The sequence below is a fragment of the Peromyscus maniculatus genome, chromosome X, assembly GCF_049852395.1.
Source record: "Peromyscus maniculatus bairdii isolate BWxNUB_F1_BW_parent chromosome X, HU_Pman_BW_mat_3.1, whole genome shotgun sequence".
NCBI classification, from domain to species: domain Eukaryota; kingdom Metazoa; phylum Chordata; class Mammalia; order Rodentia; family Cricetidae; genus Peromyscus; species Peromyscus maniculatus.
In genome coordinates this window covers 3677318-3693545 of record NC_134875.1, presented here as the reverse complement: position 1 = coordinate 3693545, position 16228 = coordinate 3677318, and positions in this window count along the sequence as shown.

The window sequence follows — 16228 nt, the reverse complement described above, 5'->3', positions numbered from 1 at the left end:
AGCACTGCTGCTACCAACAGGATGAGAAGCAGCTGACAACATGGAGCAGTAGTCATCTCCATGATCCCACTGCCACCTTATGTGGCTCAGCCCACCCTGGCCATAGCTTCTCAACAAGTCTCCCAGGCTGGCCTCAAACTCAGGATCTTCCTGCTTCAAACTTCTTCAGCAAATCTTACCTGAGTGTGCCACTACAGCTGGCTGTGTGCAGCTAGGGTCTGAGCTGGGAACTGCAAAGCTACAGGTATGTGGCTTTTTCATGAATTCCTGCCCCATATTGGGCATCAAATGTAAGACAATCTTAACTGGTCTTATTAATAAAAACCTGGTGTGAGCTATTGGGGTAAATTCTGAAAGATAAGAGAGGCAGAATAAGCCACAGCTAACCTCACCTTGCCAACTTCTCAGCCAATCCTGTTTCCTCAAACTGGATTCCCTGAGTCCTCATCTGAATGGATCTCAGCTGAACTGCTGCTAAAAGCCTAAAAACTTAACCAGCCAAATGCCTCTAGTTCCTGGCCATGTCTTATATACCTTTCTGCCTCCTGCCATCAATTCCTGGGAATAAAGGCGTATATTTTTCCCAAGCAAAGCATGAGATCTCAAGTGCTGTGATTAAAGGTGTGTGTCACCATGCCTGGTTGTTTCCAGCGTGGCCTTGAACTCACAGAGTTCTGGATGGATCTCTGCCTCCGGAATGCTAGGATTAAAGGCATGTGTTCTACCAGTGTCTAACCTCTATGTATAGTGGCTCTTCTGTTCTCTGACCCCCAGATAAGTTTATTGGGGTGCACAATATATCAACCACAGAATTCTAAAATATGTCTTTCACAATGTTGAAGATATATTCAAAATTTATAATAAAACAAAGAAATATGAAAATATTATCCATACTCAAGAGAAAACACACTTTGTAGAACCCAGCTTTGATTAATACAAATGCTGAAATTAGTAGGAAGGGTTTTAAATAATCTCTCATTACTACATTAATAGAAATAAAAATGCACTTGTAATAAATGAACAAGCTGGAAATTGCAGTGAGGTGAAGAATTTTATAAAAATGCAAATTCTATAACTAAAAATACAAATCTCTCAAATAAATTTACTGAACAAATTTGAAATAGTAGAAGAAAGGGATAACTAGAATATCAATACATATTCCCCAATCTGAAGTATAAAAAGAATATAGAATTTAAAAAATAAAAGTATGAACATGGAGGGGATGAAATATAAGTAGTATGTGAGACAATAACAAACTTATCACATATATGTAATTAAAGTGCCAGAAGACCCACAAGAAATAAAAGCATTTGAAAAACAATGCTGAAGCTATTTCTAAATATTATGAAAACTCATAAAATTGAATACATTAAATATGATCAGGCTATTGTATATTAATTCCAGTTCTAACAAAGTATTCTTTAAAAAACAAAGGATATATTTTCAAATTCAGCAGTCTCAATGATCTCTAAGGTAAAGAACACATTTAGGTATAGGATAGACTTTGGAAAACAAATACAAAGAGAAAATCTTGCAAAATAAAAATACTTAGAATAATAAAGTTAACCACAGAATAAGGAAGAAGCATTTTATAAAGTTGATATGGATTTGGGAGTTTAGGTCAGTGGTGGGACATTTATCTCTCATGTGCAAAGCCATGGGTTTACTCAAGCATTGCAAAAGCCAATCAATAAAATTGCCATTTTAAAATTTGTAAATACAGAATTATGTATTCACCAAAAGAAACTTTTATAAATAAATGTAAATGCTGCTACTTGCAGATAAATTAATGGTAGAACAATTTGTCATCAATATATTTACTAAAGGAAATGTTGTTTTTCTTTACCATGATGAGGATAATATCTAGGGCTTCACACATGCTAGGCAAGTGTTCTGCCACTAAGTCATGCATCTTCAACCCATACAGAAGATATTAAGTGAATGGAAACAATATTAAATAAAATTTTGAGTCTTCTGAGTAAAAAATATCAGAAATAATAATATGAATGGGGATGGGGATAAGGAAACAGGAAATATCTAAGGCCAAAGAAATAGAATTAAAATTGCAAACAACATAGCTTCAAAAAATAATCATTTGTTTTTTTTAATATCTACAAAGTCTAACTTTATTCCTGTCATTCTTTTTTATTTTTTTCTTCTTGAGAGAATCTTCTGCTTTTTAAATCTTTGGCCTCCCAGTCAATCCCAAGTTCAACCAACTTTAACTTAAACTTCACTCAGAATTTCACCAAGCTTTTCACCCACACATTAATGCTTGTCGTATCTTTCATCAACTGTCAAAATCTGAAGCCTGCTCAGAGATCGCCAGGTAAAAGAAAATAAATGAAATACACAGAGGTTATTTCAAAACAGAACATAACCATCATCCAAAAAAAAAAAAAAAAAAGTCACGATTCCCGATTGGGATCATCTTTTGTTTCCCACGTTGGACTATTTCACACTCCGGCATTGGCCAAAGGACACGAGAGTTGGTTCTGGAGCATACAGTTTCTCACACAGATGTCCCCAGAGGAACACCAGAGAAAAAGTCACATGAGGCCTCTCCTGTACAGAGACTGTCTCACAGGGGCAGTGAGGGAGAACACCCACTAGTTTGTGGAGATCCCTGAGAGAGTATGATTCTTAAAATCTGGACTGTACATAATTCACATCAGCCCTGTTCAGGTACTTACTGGAAGAAAGATGCAGCCGTTTGCCAGAACTCAGCACTCCACTCTAGATCTCTGCTGCCTTAGTCTCTGTCGCGGATTTCCGAGTTCTGGTAGTTACCTGGACCACTGAGGCATTGCCACAAGACTTCTTCTCTTTTGAAACATCCTTTTTCTCTAGATATTAGGATAGCTACACCAGCTTGTTTCTTAGGTCCATTTGCTTGGAAAGCCTTTTCCCAGCCCTTTACTCGGAGGTAGTGTCTATCTTTGAAGTTAAGGTGTGTTTCTTCTATGCAGCAGATGGATGGGTTCTGTCTTCTTATCCATTCTGTTAGCCTATGTCTTTTTATAGGTGAGTTGAGACTATTGATATTGATGGATATTAATGACCAGTGATTGTTAATTCCTGTTATTTTTTGTGGTTGTGTTGTGTTGTCCTTCTGTGGTGTATGTTGGTGTGGGATTATCTATTGCTTGATTTTTCATGGATGTGTTCAGCTTCTTTGGGTTGAATTTTCCCTTCTAGTGCTTTCTGTAGGGCTGGGTTTGTAGACAGGTATTGATTAAATCTGGTTTTATCCTGGAATATTTTGTTTACTCCACCTATGGTGATTAAGAGTTTTGCTGGGTATAATAGTCTGGGTTGGCATCCGTGGTCTCTTAGTGTCTGCATGACATTTGTCCATGATCTTCTAGCTTTCATAGTCTCTATTGAGTAGTCTGGTGTTATTCTGATGGGTTTACCTTTATATGTTACTTGGTCTTTTTCCTTTGCGGCTCTTAATATTTTTTCTTTGTTCTGTGTGTTTAGTGTTTTAATTATTATGTGGCGAGGGGACTTTTTTTTTGGATCCAACCTATTCGGTGTTCTGTAAGTTTCTTGTATCTTCATAGGTATTTCTTTCTTTAGGTTAGGAAAGTTTTCTTCTATGATTTTGTTGAATATATTTTCTGTGCCTTTGAGTTGGTATTCTTCTCCTTCTTCTATCCCTATTATTCTTAGGTTTGGTCTTTTCATGGTGTCCCAAATTTCCTGGACGTTTTGTGTTACGACTTTTTTGTCTTTAGTGTTTTCTTTGACTGATGAATCTATTTTCTCTATCGTGTCTTCAGTATCAGAGATTCTCTGTTCCATCTCTTGCAATCGGTTGGTTATGCTTGTTTCTGTAGTTCCTGTTCGTTTTGTCAGAATTTCTATTTCCAGCATTCCCTCAGCATGTGTTTTCTTTATTGTCTCAAATTCATTTTTCAGATCTTGGAATGTTTCTTTCATCTGTTTAATAGCTTTTTCTTGGCTTGATTTGATTTCTTCCCATTTTTTGTTCATTTTTTCTTCCATTTCTTTAAGGGAGTTTTTTATTTCCTCTTTAATGGAGTTTTTCATTTCCTCTTTAAGGGAAGTTTTTATTTCCTCTTTAAGAGAGTTTTTCATTTCCTCTTTAAGGAAAGTTTTTATTTCCTCTTTAAGGTAGTTTTTCATTTCCTCTTTAAGGAAAGTTTTTATTTCCTCATTGATTTATTTATTTATTTCTTCTTTAAGGGCCTCTATCATCTTCTTAAAGTCATTTTTAGGGTTGATTTCTTCTGTTTCTTCTGTCATGATATGTTTAGGTCTTGCAGGTGTAGAATCACTAGGTTCTGATGTTGCCATATAGGTCTTTATGTTATTGCCTGTATTTTTGCACTGGCGTCTACTCATCTTTTCCTCTGTGCGGTGCAGGTAGTGTCTGTGTCTGAGAGTGCCTCTCTTGTTCTAATTTTTAATCTTGGTTTAGTAGGGGTTCTTGGTTAAATTGTTGCTATTGGGCTGTTTCTTCAGGGACAGCTGATTTCAGTCGGTGAATTATATACTTATGATTCTGGTGATCTGGTTTAGTGGCTGAGTAGCACCTTCTTCTGTGTTCCCAGGTTACGTTTTGTTCATTTGTCAACTCCTCAGCTGATCTTGTTTCTTCAGACTTCCAACTGTAGGCATCTGAATCCTCTCCCAGATGGGTTTCAGCTGAGCAGGGTAGTCTCACCTCCAAGTTGTTGGGTTTCACAGGATCAGCAGTTGGGCCCTGGGTTGTCCCCAGACAGAGTGCCCAGACTCGCCCTGGTTCCGACCCACGGAGATAGCCTCTTCCCCAGGTGTTGGGGCCAGGGGCGTCCCCGCTCCAAGCTGTGTCCGCCCCTCTCCGTCCCCGGGCCTGTCCACAGGCCCACCTGCGTCCACTTGTCTCAACCGCCGGGCCTGTATGTCCCTGTCAGCTGCCGCTGGGTCTGTCTGCCTCTGCGGGCCGCAAAGGGGCCTGTATGTCCCTGCCGGCTGCCAGGGCCTACCTACCTCTGCTTGTCACTGCTGCCGGGGGGGGGGCCCATCCACCTCTGCGGGACGCCACCGGGCCTGTATGTCTCTGCCGGTTGCCGCTGGGCCTGTATGTCCCTATCGGCTGCTGCCACTGGGCCCGTCCACCTCCGCAGGTCGCCGACCTGCGTCCGCCTGTCTCCGCCATGTGGCCTGTCCACCTCTGTGGGCTGCCGCCGGGCCTGAATGTCTCTGTCGGCTGCCACCGCCGGGCCTGTCCACCTCCGTCTGCTTATCTCTGCCGCAGGGCCTGTCCACCTCTGTGGGCCGCCGCTGGGCCTGAATGTCTCCACCAGCTGCCGCCGGGCCTGAATATCCCCTTCGGCCGCCGCCGGGCCCGTCCACCTCCACGGGCTGCCACCACAGGCCTACCTGCGTCTGCTTGTCTCCGCCATCTTGAATCTGTCATTCTTAAGACAGAGACAGGCAGATCTCTGTGAGATTCAGGCCAGTAAAGCTACAGAGTCAGAACCTGTCTCAAAAAAAACAAAAATAAGTAAAAATAAAAAGATATACACAATTGACAAAATATTTCTGGAATAATTAAAGGAAAATAGAAAAATCTCAAATAAAATAATAAATAAAAGAAGAAACATTACAGGTAATGCTAGAGAAATGCAAAGAAACATATAAATGATGATATGCCAACACTAGAAAAAGCAAAAACAGTTACATTCCTAGAGACTTACTACCTACCAGATTGAATTATAAACACAAATAAAATATGAATAAACTAAAATAACAAGCAAGTAGACTTCATTTGTAATAAAAAAAAAATCCCATGAATAAGAAACCCAATGAGCCGGGCGGTGGTGGCGCACGCCTTTAATCCCAGCACTCGGGAGGCAGAGCCAGGCGGATCTCTGTGAGTTCGAGGCCAGCCTGGGCTACCAAGTGAGCTCCAGGAAAGGCGCAAAGCTACGCAGAGAAACCCTGTCTCGAAAAACCAAAAAAAAAAAAAAAAAAAAAAAAGAAACCCAATGAATGGTGGCTTCGTTAATGAATTTTGCCTGAGTATATATCAATATTTTTAAAACTGAAAATACTTCTGTGGACCAAATACTTCCAAACTGATGTTGCAAAGACAGCATTGCATTAACAAACAGCCAAACAAAGACACTACAAGAGCAGTAATTTTTTTGTCCTACATTCCTAATAAATACAAATGTAAACCTATTGAACAAAATATCAGAAACAGAAATCAACAGCAACCAAAAGGATCATACACCATTACTGAGTTGTATTTACTCCTGTAGTACAAAGATGTTTTGACATGCACAAATCATAAACCAAATGAAAGATAAAGATAATATAATGCAGAACAAACATTTAAAAAGTTCAACAGCATTTTGTGCTGTGGATATCACTCTGTATAAATAAAATGCTTATTGGCCAGTGGCCAGGCAGGAAGTATAGGTGGGACAAGCAGAGAAGAGGATTCTGGGAACAGGAAGGCTGAGGCAGAAGACGCTGCCAGCTGCTACCAGGAGTACCAATATGTAAGATACTGGTATGCCACAAGCCATGTGGCAAGGTATAGATTAATAGAAATGGGTTAATTTAAGATATAAGAACTAGATAACAAGAAGCCTGCCACTGCCATACAGTTTGTAAGCAATATTAGTCTCTGTGTGTTTATTTGGTTGAGTCTGAGAGGCTGTGGGACTGGTAGATGAGAGATATATCCTGACTGTGGGCCAGGCAGGACTGGAGAAAACTCTAGCTACAATTTTGTGGTTTATATAAACAACTCTGAATATACTGGGTGTAGAACATACATACTCCAAAATAATTAAGGTATTATCTGATAATCCCACAGCTAATATCATAGTAACTATTAAAACTTAAACCTTTCCTGTACAGAGAGGAAATTTGATTTCAATATTCTACCCCCCACACACACAAAAAAAAAAAACTTCAATGAACAAAGTCATGACACAAAAAATATTTGCATATGTATACATTATCATGAACAGCTTATTCAATAAACAATGTCTGGAAAACTGTACATATACAATTTTGAAAAAGAATGAGCTTGAGCCATGTACAAAAAGTAACTTGAAATCAATTAAAGTCTTAATTGTACCACCTGAAATTATAAGACTTCTAGAAGAAAACGTTTTTGTTTTCTTTTTCTTTTTCTTTTTCTGAATGGTTTTGATAACAATTTCATAAATATGATACCAAAAATATAGGTAACAAAAGCAATAAATATGCAGATAAGACCATCAAATTTAAAGGTTTCTGACTGGCAAAGGAAACAATTCAACTCTGGTCAAATTTTTGTCAACACTTATGTATAATATTATGTCATCTGTAAGTAGGGATAGTTTGACTTCTTTTCTTATTTGTATCCCTTTAATTTTCTTCTCTTGCTTTATTCCTCAAGCTTTGCCTCAAGTACTATATTGGAAAAGAGTGGGGATAATGAATAGCCCTGTGTCATTTCCATTTTTAATGCATTGAGTTGAGGTTTTCTCTATTTAGGGTAAAGTTGGCTATGGGTTTGTCACACATAACCTTTATTATGTTGATGTATGAGAAAAATACCAAAGCAAACATTTTATCCAAAGAAAATATATGATGAAATAGATATATTAAAAATACTCAGCATCAACATTCATCAGGGAGAAATAAAAGCTAAAATGAGATATCCCATCACACTAGTGATGAAATCAGGTCCTCTGAAGAGCAGTATACACTCAAAACAAGTGAGCCATTTCTCCAGACCCAACACTTGGTTTTTATACCTTGATCTTGTATGCTGTATTACGAGGATTAGTAGTACATTTGTACAATTATTTATATTTCTCTATAAAACTTGTATACTATTATGAATTTAATATACAATTATGTATTATTATGATTCTTACACTTTATGCTAATTTTTATTTTTTATAACACTTATTTTAGCTTAAATAGTTTCTCATATAAATTATTTTACTTACTACTTCATTTTCAATTTTTATTGACCAGCAGCAATGGGATACATAGGGATATATATATATATATATATATATATATATATAAATTTTAGACATATTAATGATGCTAATTATCATGTATATGCTATCCCATCTACATATTTTGGTCTGATTTAGAACATTTAAAATCTACTCTTTAAGTAAGTTACAAACATATCATTATGCTCACCATGTTGTATAATAACATAAGTCCCAATAATATAGAATATATAAGATTCATAATAATATCTAATTGTATAGTTTCCAGCATTCATGACAAGAAGCACATAACTGGCTATGACTCCATTTCCAGAGGATCTTTAACTCTCTTCTCATTTCCATAAGCAACTGCACTACCTTAGCACATATCCACACAGAGATGCACAGACACAAATACCCACACATACATAATTAGAATAAAATAAATATTTTCTAAAATAAAATTTATTTTATTCATTAGCAACAAGTGAAAGTGATTCTAAAGAACAAGAATAATTTTAAGAACAACAAAGAGTCAATGACTGGAATGTATTTAACAAAAATGCATCTTTATATGGAAAACTACATAAAGTTTCACAGAAAATAGTTTATAAAGTTGAATTCTAAGACTTAGTATTAACAAAGTGACAATTTTCATTAACTATAATAAAAAAGACAGGATTATCAAACAAGATTTTATAGAGCTGTTTGCAAAACAATAATGTTAAGTGAAATAGTGAAATTTTACAGGAACTGACAAGAATTTGTAGACATTTCCTGTAAACGAAAAATTCTTAGAGTGTTTATAGTCATTTTAAAAACAAAAGACAAACTTGAAGGAGTTGCTGTCTGATTTCAAGATGTATTTGAAACTGCACTAATTAAGGTAGTATGGAAGTAGCAGAGTAGAATGGTTGACAAAATGAAATAGAAGCCAGAAGAAGATTTACATAGAGAGACTTGCAGTGATGTTCTCAAAGCAATCCATTCCATAAGAAATGATGTTGAACTAGTTGGATATTTCTATGAAGGTGACAATGAACCTTAACCTTCCTTCACCTCACATCACAAAATCAATTTGGGATTTATCACAGATGTCAATGTGAAAGGTAAGTTATAATACTTCTAAAAGACAACATAGGAAAATGTCTTCAACTTTTTGATGTAGTCAAAGGTTTACTACATGGTGATAAATAAAGCAATACCTATTAAAGAAAATAAAGATAATTTGGGCCTCAACATAAAACTCTGATCACAAAATATACCATCAAGGATGGTGCAATGACATCCACAGACTGGAAGAAATACTTTCAATCCATATCTGTGACAAAGACTCAATAGCCAGTATATATGATTTTATAAAGTTAAAATAAACTTCATAAACAATAGAAATCAGCAAAATAAGGGACACTGTAATAAAGAGGAACTCTAGAAAGAAAAGATATATACAAATAGCTAACAAGAAGGTATATTATTAGATATCATAAAAGGTCTAAATCAAACCATTATGAAATGTCACTATAATTAACTAAAATGAATAATTTACTCATAGTCACTGATTGCCAATAGTATCAAAGATTTGACCCAACTTGAAGTTTTATACATGAAAGATTGATCTTTAAAATAGCACAAGCACTTTAAAGGCTTTTTGTAATTTTTTACAAAATGTAATACATATCTACCCTTATGGTGATCCTATTTATAAGTATATAGTCAATAGAAAGGAAATCATCTGTTTACAGAAAGAACTGTACAAGAAGTTTCCAAACAATTTGTACATATCAGGTCAGGGAAAAGATAGTGCATAGCAACAGACTGTTTAGGGACACAGTCAAACCAAGTTTTTCCTATTAAGAAAATCTAGGCCAAAACAATTTCACTGCCATCTCAAACAATAACTCAAGATAAGAATTATGATTTTACAATAAAACCCATTCATAGAATTAAACCAAGACACAACACTCCCCAAATCATTTATATTTGATAATATTCTGACTCATGGATGTGAGAAAATTCTTAAAGATATTTTAAAATCATATCTAACAGTATATAAACAGCTTAATACATCATGACCTGGTTTTGTTTATCCCAGAAAGGCAATTTTAGTTTAAAATCTTAAATGCAATTCACCACATTAATATTTTAGAAGAAAACAATATTTTGATTACATAAAGAGGCAGTAAAAAAAGGCAAACATTGATAGAATTTGACTTCTATCTCTTCCAAAAATAGCAAAATGGGGAACAAGGTAACATCCTTATTATGAACCAATGTATAAAAAAATACTGAAAATAGTACATCTATCTATATTTATTGCACTGTTTCTCTCTGATATTAGGAATCTGACAAAGGGGGGGGCAGGGCTCAGTCAGTAAAGTGTCTGCCAACCAAACATGAGGAGCAGGGTTCAATCCCAAAGCACCCATGGAAAATTTGAACATGAACATGGTGAATAAATCTGGAACCCTAGAGGTAGGAAAGCAGATACTGGAGGATACTTAGAACTCATTGGCCAGTCACTGTAGCCAAATTAGCAATCCCTGTTTCAAAAAATATGGTGGACAATGATGAAAGAAAATATTCAGCATCAATCCCTCAACTCCATATGCACACCCCTATGGTGGTATTTTATTTGTACTGAAATGTGATTTTAATTGTATGTTAATAAATAAAGTTGCCCAGGGGTCAGAGCTATTAGAGCCATAACAAGAGCGTGGCGGTGGTGGTGCACGCCTTTAATCCCAGCACTTGGTAGACAGAGCTAAATAAGTCTCTGTGTGTTCAGGGATACAGACAGCATTGGAGACATACGCCTTTAAGACCTGGAGGGCTGTACTTACAGGCAGTGATGAGGCAGTGACGTGTTTGGGTTTACAACCCAATGAGAAGGCAGAACAGAAAGACTAAACAAACTAAACAAAACTAAAGACAAACACAGAGGAAGTAGGTCTCTTTCGGAGAGGTAGGACCACCGCAGGAGGAAGGGTGAGGTTTTAGCTCTGAGCTCTGACCTCTTGGCTTTCTTCTTTACATTGGTTCTGTGTTTCTTATTTAATGAGATGGTTGGTTACATCTACACCTCTCTCTCTCTCTCTCTCTCTCTCTCTCTCTCTCTCTCTCTCTCTCTCACACACACACACACACACACACACACACACACACACACACATCTATATTTACTCACACATGAACTCCTATATACACATGCATAAACCCAGAAAGAATCTGACAGTCTCTGTGCATCATCACTGCTCTTGAGGTTTTGAAGTGAAGGGCATAGTTTAGTAATTGGGACTAGAAAAATAAATGAAATGCTAAGTATAGAAAAACAGATATAAAATGCAGTATTCACTGGTTATATTACCAAGAATACAGAAATATAACAGATGATCTATTGTTTTTACAAAAAGATTTTAGTCAAATCATTAAATAAAAAATAATAAAAATCACCATTTGGGTCTATAAATAATCAAGAAAATTTAAATCCCAATTAGAATAGCATCAAACTTTTTGATTTAAAAATCTTTTGAATGAAATGAGAGGTAAAATCTTCCAAAAGTAGAGAAATCTGGACATTTTGCTGTAATCATAACACTGTAAAGACATACCATAATGGTGGAAACAATGATCACATAAATTAAAATTCCAAGGAACAGAAAAAATTTCCAAGTTGAGTTAGTTAATAATATCCAACCTTTTTATGTCCTGAAAAATGTACCATTTCTGAGAGTAAGCTAAGATTCAAGTTTACTCAGGCAGAATCTCTACTGGGAAAAAAGAAAAATAAAGCAAATCTTTTAGCAGTTTTATAGGGCTGGTATGACAAATTTTAAAAGTTGACAAGTCTCAAATGCTCTGCATATATTTTTCCTCACCAAACATTTTAATTTGTCTCTCCCCACACAAGACATTGGTTTGCATTGCAACAAAAGAGGAAAAGTAGAATTCTAGCTAGAATTTCTTGTCTGAAGCTTCTTTTAGACATTATACACAGCATACAATAAAAATGATTAGATACACAAAGAGGCAAAAAAAAAAACATGGCATATAAACCAGACAAAAAAAAGTGTGGAGTCACAGATAGTCTGAATTTGGGAATAATGATAAAACTATTATTGTTGTCCCATTATGTATATGTTTTATGTGTGGCATATATGCATGTGTGGAAATGTGTTCCTGTGTGGAGTAAATGTATATGTGCAAGTGCATGTATGTGTAGGTGAATATGGAAGCCAATGTTGGGTTTCTTTTTTAATTGCTCTCTACTGTACTTTTAGAGACAGGATCTCTCACTGAACTTAAAGCTCACTAAAGTTTGGCTAGACTAGCTATTCAGCAAGCTCTGTGGAATCACTTGTCTCTGCTATCCCAGCACTGAGATTACATGTACATACTGCCTAACTAGGTTTTATTTCAGTCCTCATGCTTGTGTGGTACTTTAATGGTATTCTTAAAGAAACAGAGTAAAATTAACAGAAATTATAAAAGAATCAAGAACTGTAGTAGAAAGTTAGAATTAATAAAATAACTAGATATTGTGCAGTGAAAATTAAACACTAAATGTATGGGGTTTAATAAGACAGCAGACATAAAAGAACAAAATTATATGACTCAAAAATAACCTAAAACTTAACAGAGGGAATGCTGGAAATAGAAAATCTGATTAAACAAACGGGAACTTCAGATGCAAGTATAACCAACAGAATGCAAGAGATGGAGGAGAGGATCTCTGTCTCTGGTGTTGAAGATACAGTAGAAGAAATAGATTCATCAGTCAAAGAAAACACTAAAGCCAACAAAGTCATGACCCAAAATGTCCAAGAAATTTGGGACACCATGAAAAGACCAAATCTAAGAATAATAGGGATAGAAGAAGGAGAAGAATACCAACTCAAAGGCACAGAAAATATATTCAACAAGGTCATAGAAGAAAAGTTTCCCAACTTAAAGAAGGAAATGCCTATGAAGATACAAGAAGCCTATAGAACACCAAACAGACTAGACCCCCAAAAAAGTCCCCTCGCCACATAATAATTAAACAACTAAATGTACAGAATAAAGAAAGAATATTAAGAGCAGTAAAGGAAAAATGCCAAATGACTTATAAAGGCAAACCCATTAGAATAACACCCAATTTCTCAATGGAGACTTTGAAAGCCAGAAGGACCTGGACAGATGTAATGCAGCCACTAAGAGACCATGGATGCCAGCCTAGACTAATATATCCAGCAAAACTTTCAATCATCATAGACGGAATGAACAAGACATTCCAAGACAAAGCCAGATTTAAACAATACTTATCCACAAACCCAGCCCTACAGAAAGCACTAGAAGGAAAATTCCAACCTAAGGAAGTTAGATACACCCTCAAAAACACAGGCAATAGATAAAGCCAGAGCAGTAAACCCCAAAGAAGTGAAGTACACACACACTACCACCAAAAAATAACAGGAATGAACAATCACTGGTCATTAATATCCCTTAATATCAATGGACTTAATTCACCTATAAAAAGACATAGGCTTACAGAATGGATATGAAAGCAGGACCCATCTTTCTGCTGCATACAAGAAACAAATCTCAAATTCAAAGATAGACACTACCTAAGAATAAAAGGCTGGGGAAAGACTTTCCAATCAAACGGTCTTAAGAAACAAGCGGGTGTAGCCATCCTGATATCCAGAAAAATAGACTTCAAACTAAAATCAATCAAAAGAGATCAAGAAGAGCATTACATACACATCACAGGAAAGATCCACCAAGATGAAGTTTCAATTCTGAACATTTATGCCCCAAACACTCAGACACATAAAATTACCCTTAAAAGTGTTCAACATTCTTAAAATGCAAATTAAAATTACTATATCTTACCACAGTCAGAATGGCTAAGATCATAAAACAGATGAGTATGAATGTTGGTATGGATATATACTGTGGATGATTGATTGATAAATAAAATGCTGATTGGCCAGTAGCCAGACAGGAAATATAGGTGGGACAAAAAGAGAAGAGAGATCTGGGAAGTGGAAGGCTGAGGCAGAGAGACACTGCCAGCCACCACCATGAGAAGATGTTAAGATAACCAGTAAGCCACAAGCCACATGGCAACTTATAGATTAATAGAAATGGGTTGATTTAAGATATAAGAACAGCTAGCTAGAAGCCTGAGCCATTAGGCCAAACAGTTTAATAATAAGTGTCTGTGTGTTTATTTTATAAGTGGGCTGTCTGACTACTGGTGCCTAGTGGGACCCAGAGAAAAAACTCCAGCTACATGACCCAGACTGAGAAAGACAAACACTTCAGGTTCTGTCTCATATGCTAGTTTTGAATCTTTAGATATGTGTGTTTAAAAATGTACCCATAGAAGGTAGAGAGCTATAAGGGATCATGAAGGTAGGATATTTCAAGGGAAGAGGAATAAAATGCAAGTGGGTATGAAAGAGGGAAAAGAAAATAATGGTTTATGAAAAGTTAAGTGAGGTGGAGGATAGGAGAACAGAGTAAGGGGGTGATTATAAGGAAGGTTAACTGATACTTGAAAAAGCCCTGTATAAACCAATTATAGAAGCTTCCTAAAATATACACATACACACATGCAAACACACACATAAACATACACATACACATTCACATGCATATACATATAAAAAGGGTTTAAACAGTGCTTATCTATAAAATGGGGACAACGCCTGTCCTGGAGGATTTTTTTTTCAATTTGATACAAACCTAGACATATTTAGGAAGAGAGAACCTCAACTAAGAAAATACTTCTGACAGATTGTCTTTAAACAAGGCTGTAAGGCATTTTCTTGATTAACAATGGATATGGGAGGGTCCATTCCACTGTGGTTGGTGCTATCCCTGAGAAGGTAGTCATGAGTTGTATAAGAAAGCATGCTGAACAAGGCATGGTGAGCAAGCCAGTGAGAAGTACTCTTCCATGGACTGTGCTTTAGTTCCTACCTCCATGTTCTTGCCTTGAGTTCCTGCCCTGCCATCCCTCAGTGAGGGAGTGTAACCTGGGATTTGTAAGATGTAATAGACTCTTTCCTGTAACTGAAAGTTTTCCTGTGTTCTTGGCAGTCTGGAAAAATGTCTCCCACTTGCATCCCCCAAGTAAACACACAGAGGCTTATATTAATTTAAAATGTATGGCCATGGAAGGCTTCTTGCTATCTAGTTCTTATATCTTAAATTAACCCATTTCTATCACTCTATAAGTGGCAAAGTGGCCTTGGCTTACTGGTCTGGTGGCATGTTGTTCCTTTGGTAGCAGCTGGCATTTGCCCCTTCCCAGAATTCTCCTTGTCTGTTTATCCCACCTATACTTCCTTCATGGCTACTGGCCAATTAGCTTTTTATTTATCAACCAATCAGAGCAACACATTCACAGCATACAGAACATCCCACAGCACTTTCCTCCTCAAGTTGATTTAGTTGATGCTGTTTCATCACAGCAATAGAAACCCTAAGATAATGACTTTACCAACCAATATAGGCTATCAAATAAAAAAGCTTAGTTTTGGGTTACCTCATTTCAAGGTGTTGTTCAGTGGGGTTCCATAGACTACCCTAGAATTCCAAGCTATTGCCATTGCTCTTAGCTACCATTTGAAACTTGATGGTAAGACCCTATTTCTGATGATGCCATGTACTTGAGTCATAGGACATGGAGAAATAAGTCTGGTATTGATCTGAAAGTTTCATTGCTATTGATAGCTTCCATACTGTTAGAAGTGTCTATGCATGTTGCCAGGGGAGAAAAGTAATCAACAGTCTCTTGTCAAGTTGCAAACCCTGAAGGCTACCATAACAATTGGCCTGGCAAGATATTCCCACTGGCTCAATAGTGGCACAACTATTGTGAGAGTAGCCAATCACTTTTTTATTGGATTTAAGGCCTGTTCTACAATACAGAATTTATGCCTGGTACCATTAACTGGGCCAAACACCTGTGGTTAGCTGTGTCATTGGGCCAAGGGGAAACCTTAATTCTATTATTCTGATAAATTCACATAGTAAAAAACTGTCCCCTAAGATTTTATCTTTATACCCAGTGAGTAGTGCATCTCTCAATCTTCATGAAAGAATTTTTATAGTAGATGGCAATTAATAAAGAGGCCCACAACTAGTCAATGTTCAAATAATGAGAGATTATAAAGTACTCAGTTTTAAATTAGACATATATATTACACCTTCTTTCCACAAAGGTCTGGGATCATTGAAGAAGGGGAATAGGAAGATTGTAAGAGCTAGAGAATATC